This window comes from Nannospalax galili, unplaced genomic scaffold (assembly GCF_000622305.1).
Source record: "Nannospalax galili isolate Female #2095 unplaced genomic scaffold, S.galili_v1.0 scaffold2259, whole genome shotgun sequence".
Lineage (NCBI taxonomy): Eukaryota > Metazoa > Chordata > Mammalia > Rodentia > Spalacidae > Nannospalax > Nannospalax galili.
Window position 1 is genome coordinate 53,507 of NW_008343076.1, and position 27,208 is coordinate 80,714.

Below are 27,208 nucleotides of genomic sequence, written 5' to 3' on the forward strand. Positions count from 1 at the left end.
GGACTGTATTTGAGTATTGGAAAGATAGGAGGGAAAGATGGTTACATAGATCCCTAGGATGGGATGATTTTTAGGATCTATGGAATTAAAAAAATAACTTAGAAGCCCTATGGCCCACCACAAATGAGCAAGGAATATTATCAAATAGTAAAGTAAAGTTAAAAATGTATTATCAGGCACAGTTGATATTGAAAGTACTTGGTGGTTTAAGGTCATTCTGACCTGAAATCACAAAACTAAGCAGAATTCCGAGTGCATAATAAAAACTGGCAGTAGAAACCACAGTATCATAAAGCAGGAATTTGCTGGCTGGTACCAGGTTGATAAGATAAAGAAATGTGTTTTGGTTGTACATTGGCAGGGTTGTTTTGCTTTTATCTCTGGAATTGTAAATCTTGGCATGGCTGTTCTGCAGTTTCTGTTGGGGAGATTTTGCAATCTTTGCTATATATATCCCAAACCTTGCAGCTGCAAAAATTACACTCAGACCTTCACCAAGCTCTTGTGTGTCTGTCTGTTTGTCACTCGCCGAATCCTTGCCCACTCTCTCGAGGACCCTGTTCCCGTCGGACTGAACTGCTTCGGTCTGGGCTGGTCTGTCACAATGGACGGTTGTTAGCTGCCATGTGGGTGCTGGGCACTGAACCCAGGTCCTCTGCCAGAGCAGTCAGTACTCTTAACTACTGAGTCATCTCTCTAGTCCCTGAATGGTACTTCTCATTGTGACATATTGGAACATCAGCACTGTCACACACAATGATTGGCACATATGAACTTGAACTTCTGTTATCCACCACCCCGTCAGGATGTCCATAACTGTGCAGTAAATCTCAACTGTGCAGTTGGGTAGTTTAAGCTGTCCAACTTCATTCTCCTTTTTCAAAATTGTTTTAACTATTTGTTATGCTTTATACATTTGTAAAAACTAATTTCAACCACAAAATCAATGAAGAGAGAGTCCTTTAGGATTTGCAGGTTGTGTTGAACCTATAGGTTGACTTGGGGAGAACTGACATCCAAATGATGTTGAGTTTCTGATAAAAGTTCTGATAAAAGTTCATGAGATCAGCCACACATGGTGAAGCATACCTTTAACCTCAGCACTCAGGAGGCAGAAGCAGGCAGACCTCTGTGAGATGGAGGCCAGCCTGGTCTACATAGCAAGTTCCAGGCCAGCTGTGGCTACAAGGAGACACTGTCTCAAAAATAAAACAAAACCAAACCCCCAAACCAAACCAAAGCAAGAACAAAAGTTCATGAGATCTATTCTGAAAAGAGATCTAGATAACCTCTGACATGGGGCAAGAATCCTGGCTGCAGCCCAAACGTGGGTCAGCTCCTCTTCCTCCTCCATTTTAGGAAGGGTGCCTGCTACTTCCTGAGCAAGGGCTCTCCATCCTCAGACTGAGTTGGATTGGCTTGCTCTCCCTTCCACCTTCCATCTCCCTTGTATGGGGTCACACTGCCTGCCCCACTTTGAAGGCTGTGCTTATCTGCCCTTCTGCACCCTCTTTTTCCCAAGTTAAACATGTCCCATGGCAGGAAATGGTTCTTTAGCTCTTCATCAATTGCCTCTGCCGCCTATGGGCTTCCTGGGGGATGTGGAGCCACCAAGTGGCAAGCTAGTCACTGTGCCTTTCTGAGTATGAGTATGTTTCCTCCTCCTCCTCCTCTTCCTCCCCCTCCCCCTTATCTGCCCTTCTGCACCCTCTTTTTCCCAAGTTAAACATGTCCCATGGCAGGAAATGGTTCTTTAGCTCTTCATCAATTGCCTCTGCCGCCTATGGGCTTCCTGGGGGATGTGGAGCCACCAAGTGGCAAGCTAGTCACTGTGCCTTTCTGAGTATGAGTATGTTTCCTCCTCCTCCTCCTCTTCCTCCCCCTCCCCCTCCTCCCCCGACAGGGCCTCTGGTAGCCCCAGCTGGCCTGAACTCACTATGTACAAGCTGGCCTCCATCTCACAGAGATCCACCTGCCTCTGCTTCCCTGGGAAGTGCTGGGGTTAAAGATGTGGGCCGCCTCGCCTGGCGTGAGCCTACCTTTTTTCAAAACTTTTTTTGTGGGTAGATGTTTTGGAGGTGGGAGGGGACAAGGAGAAGAAAGAAAAGTCTCCAGAAAATGTTTTTCTCTTGTTCACAAAGGGCTTTCAAATTTGTGGAAATATATCAAGTATATAACAAACATTGAATGAACTAATCCGCTCAGAATCTACTCTCTGCTTTGGCAATCTAACATAAGCCATCTCTCCACTGGACATAGAGCTCATGTTTGACTTCTGCTGGCTGCACAGCTCTTCAAAGTGTGCATGGCCTGTAATTCTCCCTCTGTTACTACAGTGATTGGCACCCAGATTACCTCCAACTACACTGACAATGCTGCAGTGCATTCCCCTTGCAGGGCCCCTCTGGACCTCTGTGAAATTTGCTTTGAGACATTTTATGAGAGAAAGTGCTGGGCCATACTGTATATAAAATTTCACTAAACCCTAATTCTCCCCAGAATGGCTGTGGTATCACTTCCTCTCACAGTACAGGGGTTCTGGTGGCCCAGAGTCCATGTTTAAAATTATTCGGCTTTCTGGCCTCTCCCTAACTGGCGTATGGCATAGCTCTTTTTTATTTTAATTTGCGCTGCTTGATGGTTGAGTTCAGGCACTTTGCCGTTTATCTAGTGACTCTCAGTGCCTTTTCTCTTCTGTGTAGCCTCAATTGAAAACCTTTCCTCCTCAGAGCTTCCCACAAGTATCATCTGGTCTGTCTGCCTTGTTCATTGTCATCACATGGAACCAGAGGCGGCAACATGATCCTTTCCTCCAGGAGCTGGCGTCCATGGTGAGTGGTACTGTGAGCATGAAGGGCCCTGGGCTTCACAAGGAAACCACCGTCAGCAAACCTGCTACCATACTGTTAGTTTTATTTTTTAATCTCAGTAATTAACTAATAAAACTTTGTATTGTCTTGTTTGGGACTCCGTACTCAAGAAAGGGGTCCAATCTCCTTTCAAGATGTCTAGAGCATTTAAAGGTCACTGATGATGCAGAGGAAATCGGGGTCCCCTCTTAGGGTTTATCTCATTAATAACACAATTTAAGAATGTTCTTAAACAGAAGCTTGAAGATAATTGTATTATACTTTAAAAGGAAAACCCTCAGGGTAGGCTAGCTATAAATCTCAGCAGCTGCCCCAAGGAGGAGAATGGAAGAAAGAAGAAAAAAAAGCATGCAGTTTGAAACTGGTTTGGAGGTCAGACACATAGCAGACTAGCAGCCAAATGGCAGGGAAGGGAGCTTTAGAGAAAGTAAAGAAACCCAAAATGCTGGGGAAGCCCAGAGTGGTAGGGAAAACATGCTTAGAAAAGAGAGAGAATGAAAAGGAGAGAGTCCTCTTTTCTGAAGAGTTTAGAAAAGCCAGTAGACTTACAAAGCTGCATGTCTGTGACCTGATTAGCTCCTGTGCTGGGGGTGCAGGGATTCCTGGCAGGAAAAGTTCACTATCTCATTAAAGCCCTACTGATTTTGCCTATCTCTTTCCCATGGCTTAAGGTGAACGCACCTTCCTAGGGGTGGTCCCTTGGCTAGATGACTGACCTGACCCAACTGGAATGTTAAGTCTCCATTCAGGACAGAAATTCTATTGTAACACTATCACTCTCTTATTCAAGGACAGAAGATAGATGTGGCTACAAAACGTGTCTGTGTTACTGTCCAACACATCGTTGTGAACCTGTGTGAAATCTGGTCAGACCAAGGCTGTGGAAATCTTTGGCCCCAATGTGAAATTTGGAAAACAAAGCCCTGTTCAAATACTCTCAGTAACAAACCAAACAGAAATGGCATAAGCTTCTTCTAAGACCTTTAACATTTCTAAACCAAACTTTAAACTTGTGCTTATACCTCAACTGGCTGGCTGACTGCATGAGGCAAGCATAAACCTGTAGAGGGGATTTCTTCAAGGACAAGTGTGTGATCAGTGTTCTGTGTCAGGGTTCCTGGTACTTTTTACAAGTGTGAGTCATCCATCTGGCCAGCCTTCTGTCAAGTGTGTTTATATCCTTCATGTTTCCTGAGTTCTGCATATCACAGTAGTCTCCCTCGTCCAGTCTGATCTTCTGCACAGTGGCCAGGGCTTGCTACCCAGTAAAGACCTTTGGGAAGGACAGTCCAATTCTGTAAGAAGGAAAAAATGTACCCTCCCATCTCTCACCCCCACTAGTAATATCTGTGCTAGAGAACAGTGGGGCTGTCTCACTTTTAAAAGAACCCTCATTAGTGTTTACTCTGCTGCTGGCCGAAGGGAGGAATTTGTTTAGGGTCACAATATGTGCTTGTGTGAGTATGTAGTTCATATACAAAGTGGCCCAGGAAAGCCTGTGAGTGAGGATGGACATGCCAGCTTTGTGTCTCAGAACAAGTCTTTCCTGGAGCAGAGGCAGCACGAAAGTGCCTGTGGGCTCCCCAAGGCCAGTCGGGTAAAAGCTGGATCTAAAAGGGTGAGACCCAGGGCTTAGAGAAGAATGGAAACAGGTTGAGACTCTTCATCTTTCCTCAACCCAGACACTACTCTCTGATATGCCCTGTCAAAATGTTATGCCTGGTAAGCTGCCTGAAAATTGCAGATGAGGGCCTTCGGACCCTGGGGAAATTGGGCTACATCAGTGGTGGGTGAAGGGAGGATTCTGGCCCCCAACAGGACACTTAGAAATGTCTGCAGACATTCTTGGTTGCCATGACCCCAACAGGACACTTAGGAATGTCTGCAGACATTCTTGGTTGCCATGAGTGATGGGTGCTACTGGGACATTCTCGTGCTAAAGAACTACTGATTCAAAATTTCAGCAAGCATCTCTAATCTCAATCCTTGGGAGGCTAAGGCAGGAGAATTGCCATGAATTTGAGGCCAGTCTGGGCTACATAGTAAGTTCCAGGCCAGCCTGGGCTACAGAGTGAGACCTTGATCCCCCCTCCTCCAAAAGATACTTTCCTTCACTGGTTGATGTCTAGAAAACATGATTGTTGTTTTAATCTTACATTCATGCTTCATTTCTGATGAACCATGTGTATAGTTTGGATTTTCCCTTGAGGTAAAGGCGCCTACTCTACCCTCAGCCTTCCTCAGTCTACCTTATATTCTCCCCAACTGTCCTCCCTTTGTCCTGGGAAGACAAAGAAACGTTTCTCTATGCTTGTGTGAGTTTCCTTGTGTATGGGTCTCTGTGTATAAAAGTGCAAGAGAGAAATAGACTGAGATACAGAAGAAAAACTCAAAGATGCAGAGAAAGGTGAGGGGTCAGATGGAGCAGAAAGAAAGGAAGGGAGGGAGGGAAGCAGGGAGGGAGGGAGGGAAAGGAAAAACAATTTCTGTCCAACTAAATGTCGTTAAATGCCACCTACGATGCTCCAGAGTCTAGAAATTTAGCCATAAACAAGTCAAGGACAGTGTCCTCAATGAGCCCACAATCTCTCCATAGACAGACAAGGTACCAGCTGTGACACAAAAGAGAGCTCGTTGTAAAATGAACCATACCGGAAGGGCCACAAAGAAGAAGAGGGGCTGGCAGCCTGTGGGGGCACAGGGAAGTCTTCATGGCAGGTGTCCTCCGAGATGAAGGGGAAGAGGGCATTCTGTCAGGTGAACAAATGAGGGAGGGTGTTCCAGCAGAGTGAGGATGCTTGAGACTCCTTTCAGAAAAGGTAGTGCATTGGAGGTGAGGATGCGGTAGACTTGGGCAGCAGAGGGGTCACAGTAAAGTCAAGGTGGAAAGGGACCATTACAATGCCCTACTCTCGGGCAGGATTGGACCTTCAAGTGCTGCCTCCACTGGGTGCCTGGAGGACACCTGGTGTGTCCTGTGTTATATTTGCTGGCCTCCTTTAAGGTTTGCTGTCCTGTCCTCATCTCAGGGAGGCCTATTGCTGTAGGTTGGATATTTCTGTCCCCTCCCAGATACACATTGAAACTTAGTCCCTAACGCAGCAGTTTGAAGAGGCAAGGCCTTCAGGAGGTGATGAGGCCATTTGGGCCAGTTTCTCATAAATGGATTGATGCCTTATAAAAGGGCTGAAGGGAGCCAGCTAAGCCCTCTCTTGCCCTCTGTCCCTTCTGCTAAATGAGTACACAATGTTTATCCCTCTAGAGGATGTGTCAACAATGCACCATTATGAAAACAGAGAATAGCCCTGGCCAGACGACCAAATCTACCAGCACATGATCTTGGACTTCCAGGCCTGTAGAACTGTGAGAAATAAATTTCCATTCTTTAACCATTGCCCAGTCTCAGACACTTTGTTGTAGCAGCACAAAGTGCACGAAGACACCTATCCCGATTGCCTGTTAGAGCTTTAAAAGCTGGGACATAGCTCAGCAATAGAGTGCTAGTCTACTGTGTGTAAGGCCTTGGGCTTGAGTCCCAGCACTGAAAAAAAGAACCCACATTAAAAAGTCTGCCAGCCTGACAGCTCTTGTTGCCCTTATGTATCTTTTACAACTCTGATCATTTGTGGTTTTGTTTGTTTTTGAGACAGAGTCTCCCTGTTGCCCCAGCTGGCCTGGAACTTGGCCAGGATGCCCTCCGTCTCACAGAGATCTGCCTGCTTCTGCCTCCCGAGTGCTGGGGTTAAAGGCATGAGCCACCATGTCGGGCCCAACACTAAACATCTAAAACATAACCATGCAATGAACTTACTAACCTTTTACTTGGATTTTCTTACTAATAGATAAACTTCCTAGAGCAGGAATTTTCTCTTATTTGCCAGTGCATCCCAACTGCCTAGAAAGAGCATAGTAAATACTCAATAAATGTTTGTTGAACCAGTGAAATGAATGAATATAGGGCTGGGGGGTCGTTATCTGTTAGTTGCTTCCAGGAACTTCACATTTCTGAGGGCTGCTCCCTAAGAAGGGTATTAGTTATCCATTGCTAGTAAACAATCACTAATTTAGTGGCCTAAAACAACAGACATTATTTCCCATTTCTGTTTCCAGACACTGGTGTTCAGGCACTGCTTAGCTGGTCTCTCAGTTTAGGTCCCATAACACGGCAGTCACAGTGTCAACTGGTACTGGGTCTCACCTGGGCTTCTACCTTGGGAAGATTTGCCTCCAATCTCATATGATGTGGCAGAGTTCAGATCCTGAGGACTAAATGCCCAAGGGCTTCAGCTTCTTGCTGGCTGTTGGTTTGGGGCTGCCCTCATCTCAAAAGCCTATCTGCAGGTTCCTGTCATACAAGGTTTCCTAACACCAGCTACTTGCTTCCAAAAGATGGCATGGAAGACTGAGAGTCTGCAACAAGATGGATGCTACAATTCTATTTAATGCAACAATGTGATAACACAATCTTGCCACTTCTGTCGTATTCTACTAATTAAAGTTCCACCCCCAGGAGGGGGTCACACATGGAGGTAGGTGCTAGGAGGCAGGTGTCATAGGAGTTACCTTAACAGAAAGTCTATCAGAGGAGGTGGCTGGAGGTGATGCTTCTCCTTTGAAAGCCCATAGTCCCTTGGTCTCATGCCCACCTAGCCTTAATCCCATGCGTAGGTTTTGTGTGCATGTGCTCATCTTTAACATCTGTTTCTAGTATAGAGCTTGGCGGACAGTAAGTAATTAGTCTCAGGTGAATGGGTAGAAGGATGACTCAATGGATTACTGGCTGGCTGGATGCATGGATGGATGGATGGATGGATGGTTGGATGCATGGTGAATGACTTTATAGGTGGGTAGATGAGTTAGTTATAGGGAGAGAATGTATTGTGGGTGGGTCTGTAGATGGAAGGATGACAGAAGAAAGGGAAAATGTGGCAGCAACAGTGAAAGCAAAGTACCTAGACAGCAAGGCTGTGGCCCTCACTGTGGGGCTGTGGGACCAGCAGGGGCACCCGCCCCCAAGTGAAGTGAGAAGGTGAAAGAGAGAAGTGACAGGTCTGCTCAGTGTGGTTGCTGTTCCTAGAACTGTAACTTTGTGCCTTCCCATCAAGGCAGCCAAGAGGCCGGGGCAGGCCATCCCTTTTTCCTAGAGCTTTCATTTCCTCCTTCAAGAGTAGAAGAAGTCATGTGGGAAATCTAAATGGCCCAGCCACGAAAGCACAGATGAGCTCCTGCTGCCTTCGAGGTCTCAGCAGAGTCATTTCCTGAGAAGGAAGCTGAAGGATGAAAGCCTTCCCCTGTAATCCACTCCAAGGCTCAAAGGATTTGGATAACAAAGAAATTTTAAAGTGCTTCACCCAATAAACCTTGAGCTTTGTGCTAAACCTGCCTCAGCTCAGGTTCCAGGCAAGCATAGTACATTCAGGTTGTTCCTGGCCTTGGCCCTGTTACAGCCCCAGCCTGGTCCTGGCGCGGGATCTCTAGCGGTGGTCCCCACTGGGACTGTGGGAAGGCTCACCCTGGGCTAACTTTACACAGGAATGTCGCAGGGAGCGAAGACTCCGTCATGCCTTTGGGCTGAAAACTTTGCCAGGTGATCTCAGGTTAAGTCTTTATCCATACACCTGTTGGCTTCTCTTTTGTTTGAACCTCTCTTACTTCTTTTGCCATCCAATACATAACAGGCAATTTCTTTCTATTAGGTAAAAGACACCGTTGTTGAAGACGGCAACTATGTCTTTTATCTGAGTTCTTGTATGTAAAGTCCTTCATAACTGAAAGCTAGGAACTCTTGGGTACCTGGTCTCTCTGGAGGGAATAGACTACAGAAACTGAGCATGGTGACACATGCAGGTTCCCAGGCAAGTCACAAACTTTCAAATTAATAAGCTTGGATTTCTCTTCCTGTGATTGCCTTACAAGCTATCAGCACACAGTATCCAGCTAAATGTGCTTAATGCAAACCCAGAGAAGATGATGAACACAGGTCTCATTTACTGAAATTTCTCAGTGATCAAAATAACAAGGAAAACTTGGAATTGTCAAAATATGGCATCTCTGCATTTTGAAAGTGATGCTCTCAGGTGTAAAGCTCAGAACTTTGACCTTCCTTACCACACCAGCTTTTGCCCTAGCTCTGTTTCAGTTCTTCCTCTAGTATGTGCAATTCCAAACTTAAGGGGCATCATTCCTCTGCATCCAAGACCAGTAAATGAACCTGGAATTCTGAGAAACATTAGAAGAACAATCAGTTCCTGGCTAGGTCTCTGTTCTGAGACATACTTCAGGCCCAACCCTACAGACATTAGAAGTCAGCTCAGGTCAGAAGAAAGCTTTGTAGGTGAGTTGAGTAAGTACTGGTTCTCTTGCTGGGTGCACAGCCTTTCACAAAAGAGTAAGACACAAAGAGAACAGGTCTTCTGTCCTTATCACCTGGCAACAGATACAGATTACTCCAAGGCAGCCAGGAAGAGCTTGCTGGCTTCATATAGGAGCAGTTCCAACTTGTGTATTGGGGTGATGCCTTGGGCTCATCTCTGGTCAGAGTACGTTCACCATGGGTTCCAGTGCAACATGCCCAGTGCTACAGGACAGTCAGCTTACTCATTCCCGAAATGGGCTAGTCTAGTACGGGAATCAACATGCATACACTCAAACAGCACCAAGCTGTTTGTCCCAAACTTGCTCTGCATATCCCATTGAAACAGACACTCAGAAAACACACTGACTTCTCATTTGGACCCACAATGTAACTAAAAGCAGGGTAAAAGCCTAGCATCTCTGCCTTTATTTTCTGTCTATACTGTGGTTGAAGACACAAAGATCAATTATTTTCCTTAATCTTTCCTCTTGAATTCCAGAAAAGGCAAATCTTCTCAGAATAGATCACACGCACACACACACACACACACACACACACACGAGAACAATCCTCCATGGGGAGAAGCTATACCATCAGAGATTAACAGACTAAGTTGGACCAACAACTTACGTGCCACCTTGCAGGATCAACCACTTTGTAGGACATGAGGTAAGCCAATGGTGGGTTAATGATGTGTGGGACCTTGACAAGGACTGCTTAATTACATGCTTCTCACTTCCCATGTAAACCTAAACCTAATGTCCAGACCCCAAAGACAGACTTTAAGTTACTGGACCCCTTTATTTGCTTCTCTCCCAAATGTGACTACATTGACTAGATGTCCTTTTCTGCCTCTCACCATTACCTGTCTCTTTATTTGGCTTATGTTGGATGAGTAGCTGAGTCCAGCCCAATCAGGCTGCTGGAGCCTGGGCTTTTGCCTTCAAAACTCTAGAATTAGGGCTGGGGACATAACTCAGTAAGTAAAGTGCTTACCTTGTAAAACTGAGTACCTGAGTTCAAGACCCAGAACCCACATTTTTAAAAATTGATGGGCTTGGAGCTGGGGAAAGGGCTCAGTGGATGAGAGCACTTTCTTTGAGAAAGTAGCATAGTACTGTTGTAACCCCAGAGCTGGGGATGGGGAAGAAAATGTAGAGACAGGAGAATCACTGGGGCTTACTGGCCAGCCAGCCCTTCCAAAAAACTGAGCTCTAGGTTCAGGGAGACACTATGTTTCAGTAAGACAGAGAGTGATGGTGAGCTCCAAACCAATGAGAGACCTTGTGTCAAAATTTAAGATGGATGGTGTTAGGGTTCAGCCCTGCCCTTCACCAAGAGGGCTTCAGGGTTCCACAAGCTCCTGAGAAAAGCACCTTGGTCTTTGAAGTCAAAAGTGGACTTTTCTCCACTGTTTGGTCAACACAACAGGCTTCCCCTTTGATTTCTAAAGCAGGCAGGCTTTAACAGTCCAGTTCTCACCCCTCCCCCATAATCTCTAAAAAATATATCTTCCCACCTTCTGCACCCCACAGGAGCCTCCCCCTATGAGACCCCAGCTCACGGCCTGGGGGCAGACATTTTCCCTATCTTGAAAGGAATCTGTCCCATGTGTTCCTTTGCTAATAAACTCTGTCCTGCTGGAATTTTATCTGTGTCCTGGTGCTTTCTGCTGATCAACCAGATTCACCCATCACCTGCTTCATCTATCAGATGGCACCGGAAACAACTCCTGAAGTTTGCCTCTGGCCTTGTGAACACACACACACACACACACACACACACACACACACACAAAATGAAACAAAACTCCTCCAGTAACACCAACAAGGCCCACCTAGGAACTCATCTCTTTGCCTGCCTTAACTGTAAGGTTTTAATGATAACATTTAGGCTCACTCTCAGATAACTCTCAATGATTAGTCTCTGTGAGAGCAAAGGAGCCGCTTTCTATATATTTCCCCCTTTCAACTTCAGAACAAAGCATCTCCCATTATCACTGAATCTTTTTTAAAAATTTTAACAGATGGGTGTCTTGCTACATTGCCCAGGCTGGCCCTGAACTCCCTGGGCTCAGGCAATCCTCCAGTCTTACCCTCCTGAGTATGAGATTATAGGCATGTGCCCTGTCCTACTTTGCTGTCTCCTGCCTAATCGACTCCTTCCCCTTGAGTGTGGGTCTCTCAGACTGCTTGCTTCCGTCTTCATTGCTATTTTCTTCTTAAGAGACTCTCTAGAGTACTTTCCAAATGGACGAACATTTTTTAAAAACCTCGCTTCTTAATGGGGCCATTAAATATTCTAACATTTAAGAATACATTTAGACTCAAGCAGACAAAGACCCAGCATAGAACTGGGGAAATGGGCAGCAGGCCCCTATCTTAGCTGAAGAACTATTGGCAGCTGATTCCTGCTGGGTGAGAGAGAGCTGATCTTCTTTAAGGGAGAGACTCTAGGATAGGCTGACTAGATCTCAGTGGATGAACTTGCACTGGGGAACGTCTGGGTACACTAACTTGACACAATAGGCCTTAACATAAATGACAGAATGCATGAAATCTGGTGGGGGTGGGGGTTATGGAAGGGTGTAGATGGGGGCGGGGGTATAAAGATGATTAAGTTACACAAAAATTCGGCAAAAAGTACACAAAAAAGACTAGCTTTAGAGAGGAAGGCCTTCCCTGCCTAGCTGGCCTGGGATGGGTTCTGCCCTTCTCGCCACCTGATTCATTTCAATTTTCACTTGTTTTTATAAAATCTGGTTTTGTGTTTAAGTTAATTATTTTATGTATTTTTTGGTTGTTTTTTGTTTTGTTTGTTCTATTCCTTCAGACTGTGAGCTCCATTAAGGGAGGAAACCATACCTAGTCTGTTTTCCATGGTGCCCCAGCGCATAGAAGAGCACTTACCATAAAGAGATAGTGTTAAAAAATATTCATCGACACCGGGCATGGTGGTGAACACCTGTAGTCCCAGCACTTGGGAGGCAGAGGCAGGTGGATCTCTGAGAGTTCAAGGCCAGCCTGGTCTACATAGTGAGTTCTAGGCCAGCTGGGGCTGCAGGGAGACCCTGTCTCAAAAAGGCCAAAAAATAAAAAATAAAATAAATTCATTGAGCAAATGAATAAGTAGACTATTCATGATAAGTAATATACCATGGTGGCTGTGGCTGATTATGACTGAAATGCATGGTGCAGCTGGTGGGATAATTAATGCCAGATATTGGATGTGCTGGATAGCTTTAGTGTCAACTTGGCACACCTGGGTTGAGGGAGCCTCAGTTGGGGAATTTCCTCTATTGGACTGGCCTGTGGCCATGTCTGTGGGGCATCTTCTTGATTGTTGAGTGATGTGGGAGGGCCCAGCCCACTGTGGGTGGTGCCACCCCCGGGCAGGTGGGCCTGTGTTGCATAAGAAGGCAGGCTGAGCAGGGGCCAGGGAGCAAGCCAGTAAGCAGCGTTCCTCCATGGCCTGTGCTCCAGCTCCTGCCTCCAGGTTCCTGCCCTGAGTTCCTACCTTGGGCTCCCTGATGAACTGTGACCTGGGAGATGTACGAGAAAGTAAACGCTTTCCTCCCCAACTTGGTAGTGGTCAGAGTATTTTGTCATAGCAATTGAGAAACAAACTAGAACACTGGGTTTGGAGAGCAGAGCAGAGCAGAGGTGGAGGCACTAACAGGGCTAACTAGTCAGATAAGGTTATATCCTTTATGATAGAATAGCTACCCACACCTGGCCAGGGTGCAGTTCAACCAGAGGAGGAAGGAGCAGTTTCAGGCCTGGCCACTGCCTCGTGCTAGGAAAGACCAGCAGACCATTGCTGATGCACAGAAGCTACAAGTGTGAGCAACTGACGACTGCTGCTCCCTCCTCCCCACCCCCAAATCTCACACAAGAACCCTCTACAAACTGCTCTAAAGTAACCAAACATAGGCAGGAAAGGAAATGCCGGACAACGTGATTCAGCTTATCCACACAGACAGGAGGCAAGGCCACCTCAGCAGGCATTTAGTACTTCTTACTGCATATGTGAATACATGAATACACTGGGCCAACAGCAAGGATCACCTCGCCATCTGGGTCCCTAGAGTGGAAGCTCCTTGAGGGATATTTGTTTGACTTAATTGGTATAACCCCAGCACCAAGATGAATTGTCCATGGCACAAGCAGGTGTTTATGAGACATTCATGGAATAAATATTGATAGATCTGGTCAAAGTCAAACCTGTGTGAAGTCATAGCTGAATGAAAACTTTTCTTTTTTGCAGAATTTGGGAAAAGGGGCGAGAAGCAATTTCACATATTTAGGCTGTGATGGTTAATCTCATCAGTTGACTGGATTGAGAAAACCTAGATTAGAAAAGCATACATCTAGGAGTATCTGTGAGGGCACTTCCAGAGAGGATTCCTGCATCATGGTTCTGGTCTAATGAAAGGCTTAATCCACTGATGGATTCTTAAGTCGAACACACTACTAGGAGGTGGCAGAACTGTGAGAGGTAACAGCTGGTTGAAAGAAATAGGTATCTGAGGGCTGGAGAGATGGCTCAGAGGTTAAGAGCACTGACTGTTCTTGCAGAGGACCTGGGTTCGATTCCCAGCACCTACATGGTGGCTGCAAGCCATCCCTAACTCTAGTTTCAGGGGAATCCGAAGCCCTCTTCTGATCTCCATGGCATTGCACAACACGGGTGCACTCACATGCAGGCAATACACTCATATAAAATAAATAATACACACACACACACACATATATATATATATATATATATATGACGGGTATCTGAGAGTGTGTCTTCAGGGCCTATCTCTTCCCTAGTCCTCTCCAATGATTGATCTGCTCTGGTCTGTTATGATGTGAGATGCTCCAATCCCGACTTCCAACCATGATGCACTGAAAGCTCTAAAGCAAAAATATGTGAGCAAAACACATCTGTCCACCCTTAAGTTGTTTCTGGAAGATATTTGGCCATAGCAATGATATAACTGGTTAATACAGATCTATAAAATGGAACAGAAGAAAAGCTGCATTTCCTTCTCTCATAATATTCCTCCAAATATAACTGCTACAGTGGCAAGCAGAGCAAATATCAGTAATAATAATCATTACAGAGAAGCATGGCTATTAAGAGAGAGCAGAATTTAAACCATGAAACTTCTAGTTGGAGGAACAAGGGGAGAAGTCAAGGTTCAAGAGGGGTCCACAAACAACAGTAGATCCTTGAGGAAGCATGACTCCAGGGACACCTGGGCTGACCAAGGTAACCCAGAAACAGAAGACAATTCAAACCAGCCTGAGTCGTTTGGAAGGTCAGAGTCTTCTAATTCAGTTTCCAGGCTCAACTTTTCTGTCTCATCACATCTCTTGCAGGAACTCTGACGTAAGTGAAGCATTTATTTCGCTTTTTGCCTAGCTACTCCTCCATAATTTTAGGGATATCAAGTGGATTTCTCTAAGTGCGTGGTGAATTTTGGCAAACTCAATACAATACAACTTGATTCAACGTAATTCTAGGGGAGGAAAATCTAAAAGAAGAGGGTAAATGTTGATCAAAGGTAAAAAGTTTAAGTTAGGAAGAATAAACCTTAGTGATCTAGCAGAAAATAGTGACTTTGATTAACAATATAACTTATTCAAAATTGCTAGAACAGATTTTTAAATACTTCACCACAAAAATAAAATTGTATGGTATAATGGATTTGTTAATTAGTTTAATTTAATCACCTATTATAAACACTTATCAAAACACTGTTACACCACACACGGTGGCACATGCTTTTAATCCCAGCACTTGGGAGGCAGAGGCAGGTGGATCTCTGTGAGATGAAGGCCAGCCTGGTCTACATGGTGAGTTCCAGGCCAGCTGGGACTACAGGGAAACCCTGTCTCAAAAAGACCAAAATAATAATTATAATCATCATAATAATCACTATATTATACTCTATTGGTATATCTTATTAGTTATTTTAAAATAAAATTCTGAAAACTTGATATTTTTAATTAAGAAGAACCTGTTCCCTCATATTATTTCATAGATAGTCCTCATTTCCTAACCATACTTAAATTGACCCAGAAGAAGTGGTTCTGTTTTAAGATATGATGAAATTTCATATGCTTTGGTCCCAGGTCAGAGAGAAATCAAGCTGGAATTGGGTTGGAAGCTTGCTCCACACTGGCTAGCCTTCAAGGTACTAGAAGATGCTATGTAGGCTTTGGGGGAGAATTGTCACCAACAGTCTTATGGACCCTATATGCAATATTACCAACCAGCCAGGCAAGGTATGTTTCTAGTAGAACAGTGGAAAGTTCACTATGGGGATAACCAACAGCACTATGATTAGATTTGAGGAGAGAATATGCGACTGTTAGGGAAACATGGTCAAAAGACCATGGCTATAAAGGTCATAGGCCCTGGTGGAGAAGCCGTTGCTTCTGTTTTGCTAAATAGACATATGCCCACAAAACTGTTTTCTAGGTATTTATGTTTATGTCCATAGATTACTGATGCTGTCACTTTTTGTCAAAGAGACTTCCTTTCAACAGTAACTAAAGAGACTCATAACTAGTCAGAGTGTTGAGAATAAGTGACTGTTGAATGCTCATCCATAAATGGACATCTATATCACTTCCTCCAAGACTCAGGGAACATTGTAGAAGAGGGGTTAAAAAGAATGTAAGAGCCAGAGGCAGGTGGAGTGTTGTGGAACATTGTCTTCCAGGCATGGCATGGCCAGAGTACTCTTGCACTCACAACAGCAGTGATTACCTACAGAAGACCTGCATAAAACTGAGCCTACCAACATCCTGTCATGGAAGTGAGAGGGGCTCATGAGGCCCTGCCTTTTCCTGAGAATTTATGCACAGTTAATGGTCAATGAGGGTGGGAGAGACCTTTTCTTCAGCAGGTATCAACCACTGGTAAGGTGCCCATGCTCTTGTAAATAACCCCTCACTACTGATGCCCCAGTAAACAACCCTAACAACTCATTGGATTACTAGAAAAAAGTCATAAAGTAGAAGAGGGACTAGTTGGGAAGAGGAAGACGAGGAAGGGGATCAATGGGGGAGAGAAGGTAGCAGGGGGTAAAGATGATAAAATGCATTATATACATGTATGAAGATATCACAAAGAACCCCATGTGTATAATTAATATATGGTCATTAAAAACATTTTTAATGTGATTGGATTTTGAGGTACAGATAATGTTTTTCTTTTTCCTCTGTGTGTGTGTGTGTGTGTGTGTGTGTGTGTGTGTGTGTGTGTGTGTGTGTGTGCATGTGTTGCTGGAGACTTCACTTGGTCTCAAGCATACTGGGTAAGCACTCTACCAGAGAGCTGCATCCCCAGAAAGCATCACACTCTTTTATGTGTTTATCTTTCTTACTCTTTTAAGAAAACTAAGTAAAAGGCCAATGTGAGGGGACTGGAGAGATGGCTCAGGGGTTAAGAGCACTGACTTGTTGCAGAGGATCCAGGTTTGATTTCCAGCACCCACATGGCAACTAACAGCCATCTGTAACTCCAGTTCCAGGGAATCCAACGCTTTCTTCTGACCTCCATGGACATTGCGCAACATGGGTGCACTTGTACACATGCAGGCAATATACTCATACATGTAAAATAAAAATAAAAACAAAATATTTCTTTTTAAAGACCAATGTGAAATGACACTGTGTCAGTTACTTTTCCTGTTGGTGTGATGAAATAGCCCAAGAGAAACAACTTTAGGGAGAAAGGGTTTATTTTGGTTACAGTTTGAGGGTTGGAGTTCATTATAGTAGGGAAGTCATGGTAACAGGAGTGTGAGGCAACTGGTCACACTGCATCCACAGTCAGGAAGCAGAGCGATGAATGCTGGCACTCAGCTTGATTTCTCCTTTTACACAATTTGGGACTCCAATACAGGAAATGGTGTCACACATATTAAAGGCAGATTTTCTTGCCTCAATCTAATCAAGATTGTCCTTCATAAACATGTTCAGAGATTCGTCTCCAAGGTGATTCTAGATTCTGTCCAATTGATACATAAATGATGACAGATGCAATTTCAAAAAACTAACTTTGGGGGGGTGCTGGAGAGGCAACTTAGAGGTTAAGAGCACTGGCTACTCTTGCAGATGACCCAGGTTCAGTTCCCAAAAACAACATGGTCCTTAATAACCATCTGTAACTCCATCTGACTTCCACAGGCACTGCATGCATGTTGTGCATCATGGCTAGAATTCTCTCTGGGTCTCCTGCGAGATCAGACAAACCATATACTGTATTTTATGTGTATTTATTAACTTACAAAGGAATGAGTACCCAGTGCCTAGCCCCACGCTCTGTGACTCAGAGCCGGCCTTCTCAGACTGTGCAACACCCATAATTCGCTCACGCCTCTGGGGCCAGTCATCACCCAGGTCCATTAATAATCAGTCCATTCTGTCTTTCAGCTGTTGGGCGTGCTTCCCCAGGGCTCTCAGCTTCCCCATGGTTCGCACTTCTCCCACTCAGCCCAGGGCTTCCATTCCAAGGTGGGTCCCAGCCACACCCTCATAGTCCACACTCTGCGGCAGGCCGCGCCCATTGGAGGAACCAGCCAATCGGGAGACAAGCACTTACATGCATGTGGCAAAATACATAAAAATAAAAATAAAAAATTGGATCATAAATTAACAACAAAAAAACTAACTTTTTTCCTTATTTTCCCATCTTATTAGGGGTCTTTTCCCACTTACACCAAAACCTAGAATAAAATATAAAACTCCAAAGCCTAGACTAGTCTTAATCTTCCATATCCAATGTGATAGCTAATTTTATGTGTTAACTTGAATGGGCTTAGGAATGCTCACAAAGCACTGTTTCTGGATATGTCTGTGACAATGTTTCTGCAAGGGATTAATATGTGAATCCAGGAACTGAATAAAGAAAACTCTCCTCAACAAAGCAGGCAACTTTCAACGTGTTGTGAGGGCCTGAACAGAACAAAAGGGCAGAGAAAGGGAAAATTCGCTCTCCTAAGCAGAGATGTCTGTTCCTGCCCTTGGACATCAGACCTCCTAATTTTCAGGCCTTCAGACCTGCACTGAGGTTCACCACTGGCTTTCCTGTTCTCCAGCTCTTATTACAGTCAGCAAAAGCACACAGTGCTCATACTGACCTCTGTCTCCTTTATACCTGCATCAGTAACTGGCAGTTCTGCCTTAGGCACTGATGGACCCAGGCTTCCTCTACTTATTTCCAAAAAGGCTGTTAGCTGAAGTGTGATGCTAAGATGGCCCCTGAAAGTTCTGAGCTTACATGGTCCTTAATGCTAGTGGCCTGATGAGGACAACAAGAATACCCTTAGGGACTCAGCAGATAGCCAGAGAGGATTGGTGGCTCTGATTGGAGGGTTGTCCACAGAGGAATATAGTAAATATTCAGCCCTGGGACAAATGTGTATTCTCTGCAGTAGTAGAGGATGGAATCAGTTGTACCAGAATCACAGGAGCTGAGCAGATTGCTGCAAAATGGAGTGTTCCCATAGGGAGGAATGCAGACTCAACAAGAGACAAGTTCAGCTGATGGTCATCATTATTACTGTATTTTGAGACAGGGTCTCACATTGAGCTCAGGTTGGCCTGGAACTCACTATCTAGCCTACAGTGGTGTCAAGCTCATGGCACTCCTCCCGTCTCAGCTTCCGGAGGGCTGAGATTGCAAGCAGGAGCCACCATGCCAAGCTGAGACAAGTATTTCTGTCCCTGAGTCACAATCCTGGTCTTGCTCTTCTTCTCTTTTCTTTCTATCATTTTACCCCAGTTGGTGCAGCCTGGCTCAGTGTGCGGACTGCTTACAGCCTCTCATAACTTGTATTCAACCAACAGTGAATTAAATGAGTACCAAACATAGCCAGGAAGAGCAGCGAGATGGGGAAGACAGAGAATCAGGGAAGGGAGCCAGGCTGTATAGGAAAAAAGTATACCACTCTGGGTTGGGTCTGCAATTTGGTAGAAAACACATCAAGGGCTGGAAAGATGACAGCAGTTAAGAGCACTGGCTATTCTTGCAGAGAACCCAGGTTTGATTCCCAGAACCCACATGGCAACTAACAACCATCCGTAACTCCAGTTCCAGGGGAAATCCAACACCCTCTTCTGACCTCTATGGGCATTGCATGACATGGGTGCACTTACACACATGCAGGCAATACACTCACACATAAAATAAAAATCAAGAAGCCATTGGTCTTGACGCCCACAACCTGTTTCAATTTCCCAGCTCCCACATCTTGTTCCCCTTCTAGCCCTGGGCACAAGCCCACTTCTTCTCTTGGCAACCCAGACCTCTGGATTACCCTCTTGGCCCAGATCGCCCCACTGTTTCCTGATCCTTTGCACCAGACCAACCCAATTCTTCAGTCCACTTCCCTAGAGACCTCACAACCTGCCCCATATCTGAGACCAGCCTTCTTCCCTGGCTGTCCCCATCCTCAACGTCGCTGGGATTCCTGAGACCAGCCTCCTCCCCAGAGTGTCAGAGAGTGCCTGAATCCACCTCTACCTAGAAAGCCTCCAAAATTGTACTGTGTCTGCTGACTAGAGGGACCCAGACCTTAGAAGGGTGCCTGAGAGCATCTGATCCTCATCTGACTTGGGCCTCTGTGGGAACTCCTAAACAGCTGAACTAAAGCCATCAGGCCCCTCCAATATAAAAGGAAAAGAGAGAATCTGAAGCCTAGACCAACCAGCTTTTTATACCCAATAAGAAAACAACAAAAGCACATAAAATATACAAACAGAAACAGACCTAAACTCAAAAAAGGAGGGCTTGAGTCTTATACAAGAATCAGAAACTGATTTTCTCTCATCCACCCCCACCCTGTCCCCCTGCTGGCCTCTTTCACAGACAGGCTCCAGTTCCTTCACCTCAAGTCCCAGGACTAGCTTCCCAAACCAAATTAACTAAACACCCTACCATAGATCTCCAAGCCCTCACCGCCAACTTCCCAGCATCCTGATCAGGCAGATAGACCTGCTCAGCCAGGACTCTGGTAAGTCAGATCCAGCTCACTGCCTCCCTACCCCATTTCTCTCATCCACCCCCAACGGGTCCCCTGCTGGCCTATCTCAAGTTGGGCTCCAATTCCTTCACCTCAGATCCCAGGACTAGCTTCCTAAACCTGATTAACTAAACACCCTACCATAGATCCCTAAGACCACAGCCCCCCTCCCCTGCAGTCCCCTCACTACCCAGTCCAGCATCCCGATCAGGCAGACAGACCTGTTCAGTCAGGACCCTGACCAGTCTACTACCCAGCAAGAACTTGAAATACCCACCAATTTGTCTTCCATACCTAAACAAAAAGTAACTAAGCTACATAAACAATATTAACAGGTCCAAAAGTAAATTGAATAAAAACAAAGTGGGAGTTCCTGGTGAACACATAACCAACAAAGAACACCCATATGCCCAAATGACAATGCAGAAACACGAACAATAAGAAAACCCAGGAAAATATGTCCCCGACAAAACCCACGAGTCCTACAGAAGTTCACAGCATTGAGAACACCCTGTAGAACCCCAGGACACAGAATTTAAAAGAACAATCATAAACATGATCAAAGAACTTCAAGAAAACACAGACAAATAACTGAAAGAACTCAAAGAGGAAAGGCCTAAACTTTTGACAGAAACCCAAGACTATACAAATATGCGTCTTAATGAAATATCAAAAACAATTCATAACTTGAAAAGCAAATTCACTAAAGAGTTAGAAATAGTAAAGGAAACCCAAATGAAATGAACACGGGACTGAAAAACTCAATAAACCAATTAGAAACAAGAGGAGAAAGCCTAATAAGAAGAATGAATGAAATGGAAAATAAAATATCAAGACTGGATAAAGTTGAAGATCTGGACTCCTTAAGCAAAGACTACGTAAAATTTAAAAAAAAGGAGTGGAATACTCAGGAAATGTGGGACAACACTAGACAACCAAATCTATATATTATAGGCATACTAGAAGGAGAAGAAAATCAAACCGATGGCATCAAACAGATCTTCAATAGGATTATAGAAGAAAACTTCCATAAATTAAGGAACGATATACCTATAGAGAAGATTCAAGAAGTACAGAGAACACCATTAAGACATGATCAGAACATAAAGTCCCCACAACATATCATAGAAAAAACATTAAATGTACAGGACAATGAGAGGGTATTGAAAGCTGCTAGAGAAAAAACAAGTTACATGTAAAGGAAAACCCATGAGAATTACAGCTGAATTTTAAATGCAAACTATGAAAGCCAGAAGAGCATGGAATAAAGTATTCGCAGTTCTAAACGACCATAGATGCCAACCCCGAATACTTTAATCTACCAACATTATCTATCAGGGTTGAAGGGGAGTGGAAAATATTCCATGACACAAATAAGCTGAAAGAATTCATGCCTTCCAAATCAGCACTAGAGAATATTTGAAGCAATACAAAGGACCAAAGAAAAGAATGAGTATGCCCAAGACACTACAGAAAGAAAGAATGGAATAATAGCAGAAACACAAAATAGGGCCACAAACACAAAGAAATTAAAATGACAGTACACAATCTGCACCTTTCAATAATAACACTAAATATCAATGGCCTCAACTCCTCTGTCAAAAGACACAGGTTGGTGCAATGGATCAAGAAAGAAAACCCATCTTTTTGTTGACTTCAAGAAATTCATCTCACCTTCAAGGATAGACACTATCTTAGGATGAAAGAATGGAAAAAAGTATTCCAAGCAAATGGCCCTAAGAAGCAAGCAGTTGTCGCAATTTTAATATCTGACAAAATAGACCTCAAATTAAAACTCATCAGAAGAGATAAGGAGGGTTACTTCACTCTAATCAAAGAACAATTGACCAAGAAGATATTACAATTCTGAACATTTCTGTACCAGACTCTGGAGCACCCAATTTTATAAAATCAGTAGTCCAGAACTAAAAAACAGAGATTGGCACCAACTCAGTGATAGTGAGCAACTTTAATACCCCACTGTCTTCAATAGACAGAGCAACCGAACAAAGAATAAACAGAGAGACATCTGAATTAAATGACATACTACAAGAAATTGACCTAACAGATATATACAGAATATTCTACCCAACCACCAAAGAACACACTTTTTACTCAGCAGTTCATGTAAGTTATTCTAAAATTGACCACATTCTAGGGCACAAAACAAATCTCAACAAATACAAAAAAAAAAAAGAAATAATTCCATGCCTTCTATCAGACCACCGTGCAATAAAGTTTATAATCAATGGCAAAAGAAGCTCTAGTAAATACACAGATTCATGGAGATTAAACAACACACTCCCGAATCATGAATGGGTCAAAGAAGAAATTAAGAAAGAAATAAAAGTATTCCTGGAATGAAATGAAAATGAGAACACAACACAAGAAAACCTCTGGGACACCCTAGAAGCAGTCCTACGAGGGAAGTTTATAGCTCTTAGTGCCTGCATTAAAAAATCAGAAAGAGCACATGTAAATGACTTGACAGTACAACTCAAGACTCTGGGAAGGTAAGAACAAATCAACCCCCAAACCTAGTAGATGAGAAGAAATAACAAAACTCAGAGCAGAACTTAATGAAATAGAAACAAAGAAAACAATACAAAAAAAAATCAATGAATCTTTGAAAGGTTAAACAAGATACATAGACCCTTAGCCCAGTTAACCAAAAAAAAGAAAGAGCAAATCCAAACCAACAAAATCAGAGACAAACATCACAACACACACACACACACACACACACACAAATCCCAATACACTGTTAAGGGAATGCTTTAAAAATCTATACTCCATTAAATTTGAAAACCTGAAAGAAGCTGATGAATTTCTAACAGTATGGCCACCACCAAAGTTAAACCAAGAGATCAACAGCCTAAACAGACCCATAAGAAGTAAGGAAATTGAAACAGTAATACGAAACCTCCTGATTAAAAAAAGCCCAGGCCCAGATGGAGTCACAGCAGAATTCTACCAGACATTCAAAGAAAATCTACAAAGAATACTGCTTAAATTATTCAAAAAGATAGAAACAGGGAGAACTCCTAAACTCCTATGAAGCTAATATCACTGTAATACCCAAACCAGGTAAAGATTCAACAAAAAAAGAAAGCTATAGACCCATATCCTTAATGAACGTGGATGCAAAGATACTCAACAAAATACTTATAAACTGCATACAGACACACATCAAAAATATCATCGATGCTCAAGTCAATTCCAGAGATGCAGGGATTGTTAAACATACATAAGTCAAAAAATGTAATAAAACATATAAACCGACTTGAAGACAAAAACCACATGGTCATCTCAATAGATGCAGAAAAGGCATTTGACAAAATCTAACATGCATTCATGTTAAAAGTCCTAGAAGGAATTGTTCTGGAGGGAACATACCTCAACATAATTAAAGCTGTATACAACAAACCCATAGCCAATATCATCCTAAATGGAGAAAAACTGGAAGCATTCCCATTAAAATCAGGAACCAGACAGGGCTGTCCACTATCTCTACTTTTCAATATGGTACTTGAAACTCTTGCAAGAGCAATAAGACAAGGGAAGGAAATTAAAGGAGTACCAATTGGAAAAGAAGAGGTAAAATTATCCCTATTTGCAGATGATATATAATATACATAAGAGATCCCAAAAATTCCACTAGAAAACTGTTAGAATTGATTAAAGTGGCAGGATACAAAATCAACTTAACAAAAATCAGTAGCCTTTCTATATACCAATAACAAACAATCAGAAAAAGCACTTGAGGAAACCCTCCCATTCTCAATATCCTTAAAAAAATACTTAGGAATAGACCTGACAAAAAACATTAAAGATCTCTACAATGAAAAATTTAAAACTCTAAAGAAAGAGATAGAGGAAGACACTAGGAAATGGAAAGACCCACCATGCTCATGGATTGGTAGGATCAATATTGTGAAAATGACCATCTTACCAGAAGCAATTTATAGATTCAATGCAATCCCAATCAAAATACCCATGACATTCCTCATGGAACTTGACAAAATCATCCTAATATTCATATGGACTCACAAAAGACTCTGGCTAACCAAAACAGTCTTGGGAAAAAAGAACAATCAATGCTGGTGGGATCACCATGCCAGATCTCAGATTATATTATAGAGCTATAGTCATAAAAACAGCATGTTACTGGCACAAAAATAGAAATGTAGATCAATGGAACACCATGGAAGACCCAAACACGAGTTCATATAATTTCATCCAACTGATATTTGACAAAGGTACTAAGAAAAAACAATGGAGGCAAGGTAGCATCTTCAACAAATGATGCTGGCAAAACTGCATCTCCACCTGCAGAAAAATGAAACTTGACCCTTTTCTTTTACCCTGCACAAAAGTCAACTCCAAATGAATCAAAGACCTCAATATAAAACCCAAAACTTGGAAACTGCTAAAGAAAACAGAGGCAGCACCCCTCAAGATATAGGCATAGGAAAGGACTTTCTAAATCAGATACCAGCTGCTCAGGCGCTAGAGTCAACAATCAGTAAGTGGGACCTCATTAAATTACAAAGTTCCTGTACACCAAAAGAAACAACTAAGGAAGGGAAGAAGAAACCCACAGAGTGGGAGAAAACCTTCACCAGCTACACATCCAATGGAGGATTAATATCCAGAATATACAAAGAGCTCAAAAAAGAAATAAGAAAATAAATGACCCAATAAACAGATGGGCAATAGACCTAAACAGAGAGTTCTCAAATGAAGAAATAAAAATGGCTAAGAAGCACCTTAAAAAGTGCTCAATAGCCTTAGTAATTAGAGAAATACAGATAAAAACCACTTTAATATTCCATCTTACCCCAGTCAGATTGGCAAAGATCAAGAGAATGGAAGACTCCAAATGCTGGAGAGGATGTGGAGAAAGAGAAACGCTCATTCGCTGCTGATGGAAATGCAAACTTCTGCAACCACTATGGAAAGCAGTGTGGAGAACCCTCAAAAAACTAAAAATGAACCTACCATATGCTCCAGTGATACCACTCCTTGGCATATACCCAAAGGACGCATCATACTATAGAGATGCCTGTACATCCATGTTTGTTGCTGCTCTCTTCACAATAGCTAAGAAATGGAAACACCCTAACCGTCCCTCAACTGAGGAATGGGTAATGAAAACGTGGTCCATCTACTCAATGGAGTTCTACCAGAAGTAAGAAAAGATGAAATCATTAAATTTTCAGGTAAATGGATGGAGCTAGAGCATGTTATACTAAGTAATACAGACACAGAAAAGCAAGCGAAATATATTCTCTCTCATTTGCGGATTGTAGCACCAATCCCTTATATGTGAGTATGTAAATTCTGATGTAACACCAGGAGCCAGGTAAAGGGAAAAGATACATGGAGGTAAAAGACAAGAAAAAACCTGAAAGGGGGATAGTAGGGAACAGATGTTACCTGAGGGAGGTGGAAAAATTGGGAGTAATTGGTAGGGAGGAGAGGCGGGAGGGACATTCAAAGGACCATGGTGTGGTGGAGGGAGGGAAGTCAGGAGAGGAAAGATGACAGGACTCAGGAGGTATTGAGGGGGGGAGGGGGGATAATAGGGGCGCTGTGACTAGGGAGGGAGGGAGTAGGGAAGCCTGATGGAAGAAAAGAGAATTGAGATAAGTGAATCATGGGTTGGGGGGGTTAGGAAGCCTAGAGGAAGAAGTGATGCCCTAGAAACCCTTTGAGAAATGCACATAGAGTGCGGCTGATCATTGATGCATATGTATACCTGGGAACTGCTTGGAAGGGAACACAGTGCCAGACAGAAGAGACCACCCTAAAGGTGACCAACACGCCGTACAGCACTCATCAAAGGAGCTCCTTTTTGGAACCAATAGAAGCTACCGCAGAGTTGCACATCAAAGAAACTTCTTCAACAGATGGAGGTTACCGCAGAGTTGCACATCTCGTCAGCCATGAGAACATACACCTGGGAGATGCCTGGTACTAGGTGACACATCTGCAGTCGAATTCCTACAACCAAGGCTCATGGAATATAGTGCAATAAGGGTTAGAGAGAGGGCTAATGCACCCCTCAACTCTCTCCAGTGAGGCTTCCATGTGCATCAGAGTGTGATGCACACAGAAGGCCATAACTGGCCAAGTTTGGGAGAATAAGAAACTGTAGAGTGTAGAATGGGACTTCTATATGGAACCTCACCCACCCATAGCTCACGGACCTTTGCAGAAGAGGAGGCAGAAAGATTGTAAGAGCCAGGGCTGGTTCATGAACACAGGTAGGTGGAGGCTTCCAGGCCACTGCAGGCTGGTTCATGTGAGCCTGTGGCAGTAGTGGCATTGACCTCGGGACCCATATCAGCTCAATTAAACAAGGGCCCAAAGAGGAGGTGAGAAATAGGTGGTGGGCCAGCACTAGATTGAGAACTGTTTGAGTCTGATTGCTGCTGGGGAAGGGAGAGTATGACTTACATACACCCACTGACTGGATGAGCTGACTAGACTCCAGTGGACGTATTTACAGTGAAGGACATTTGGATACAAACACCTGAATGAACAGGACTAAGCATGTATGACAGAGTGCATAGGGTTTGGTGGGGGAATGGGGGAGGGATCTGGATTTGGGTGGGAAATGTATGAAAATTTAAAAGCTCAATAAAAAAATAATCAAGAAAATGCTTTTTAAAAAAGAAAAAAGAAAACATATCAGGCCCACTTGGATCTGGCAAATGAATTAGTTCATGGAATCACAGAATGTTTTCAGTTATTTGGTGATAAGCTGAATTGAGGGTTAGACCAGCTCATGGAAGTGATCCCTAAAAGCTGAACACAGATGAAATTCTTCTCTAGTCAAAACAAACTCTGGGGAGGGCAGGATGCTCTTGGAGGTCACCTTCTTCTCTGCCTGGGTCTGGATTATTACAGGTCACCAGGAAAACTTCTTGGAACTGGCAAAACTCCAAATCT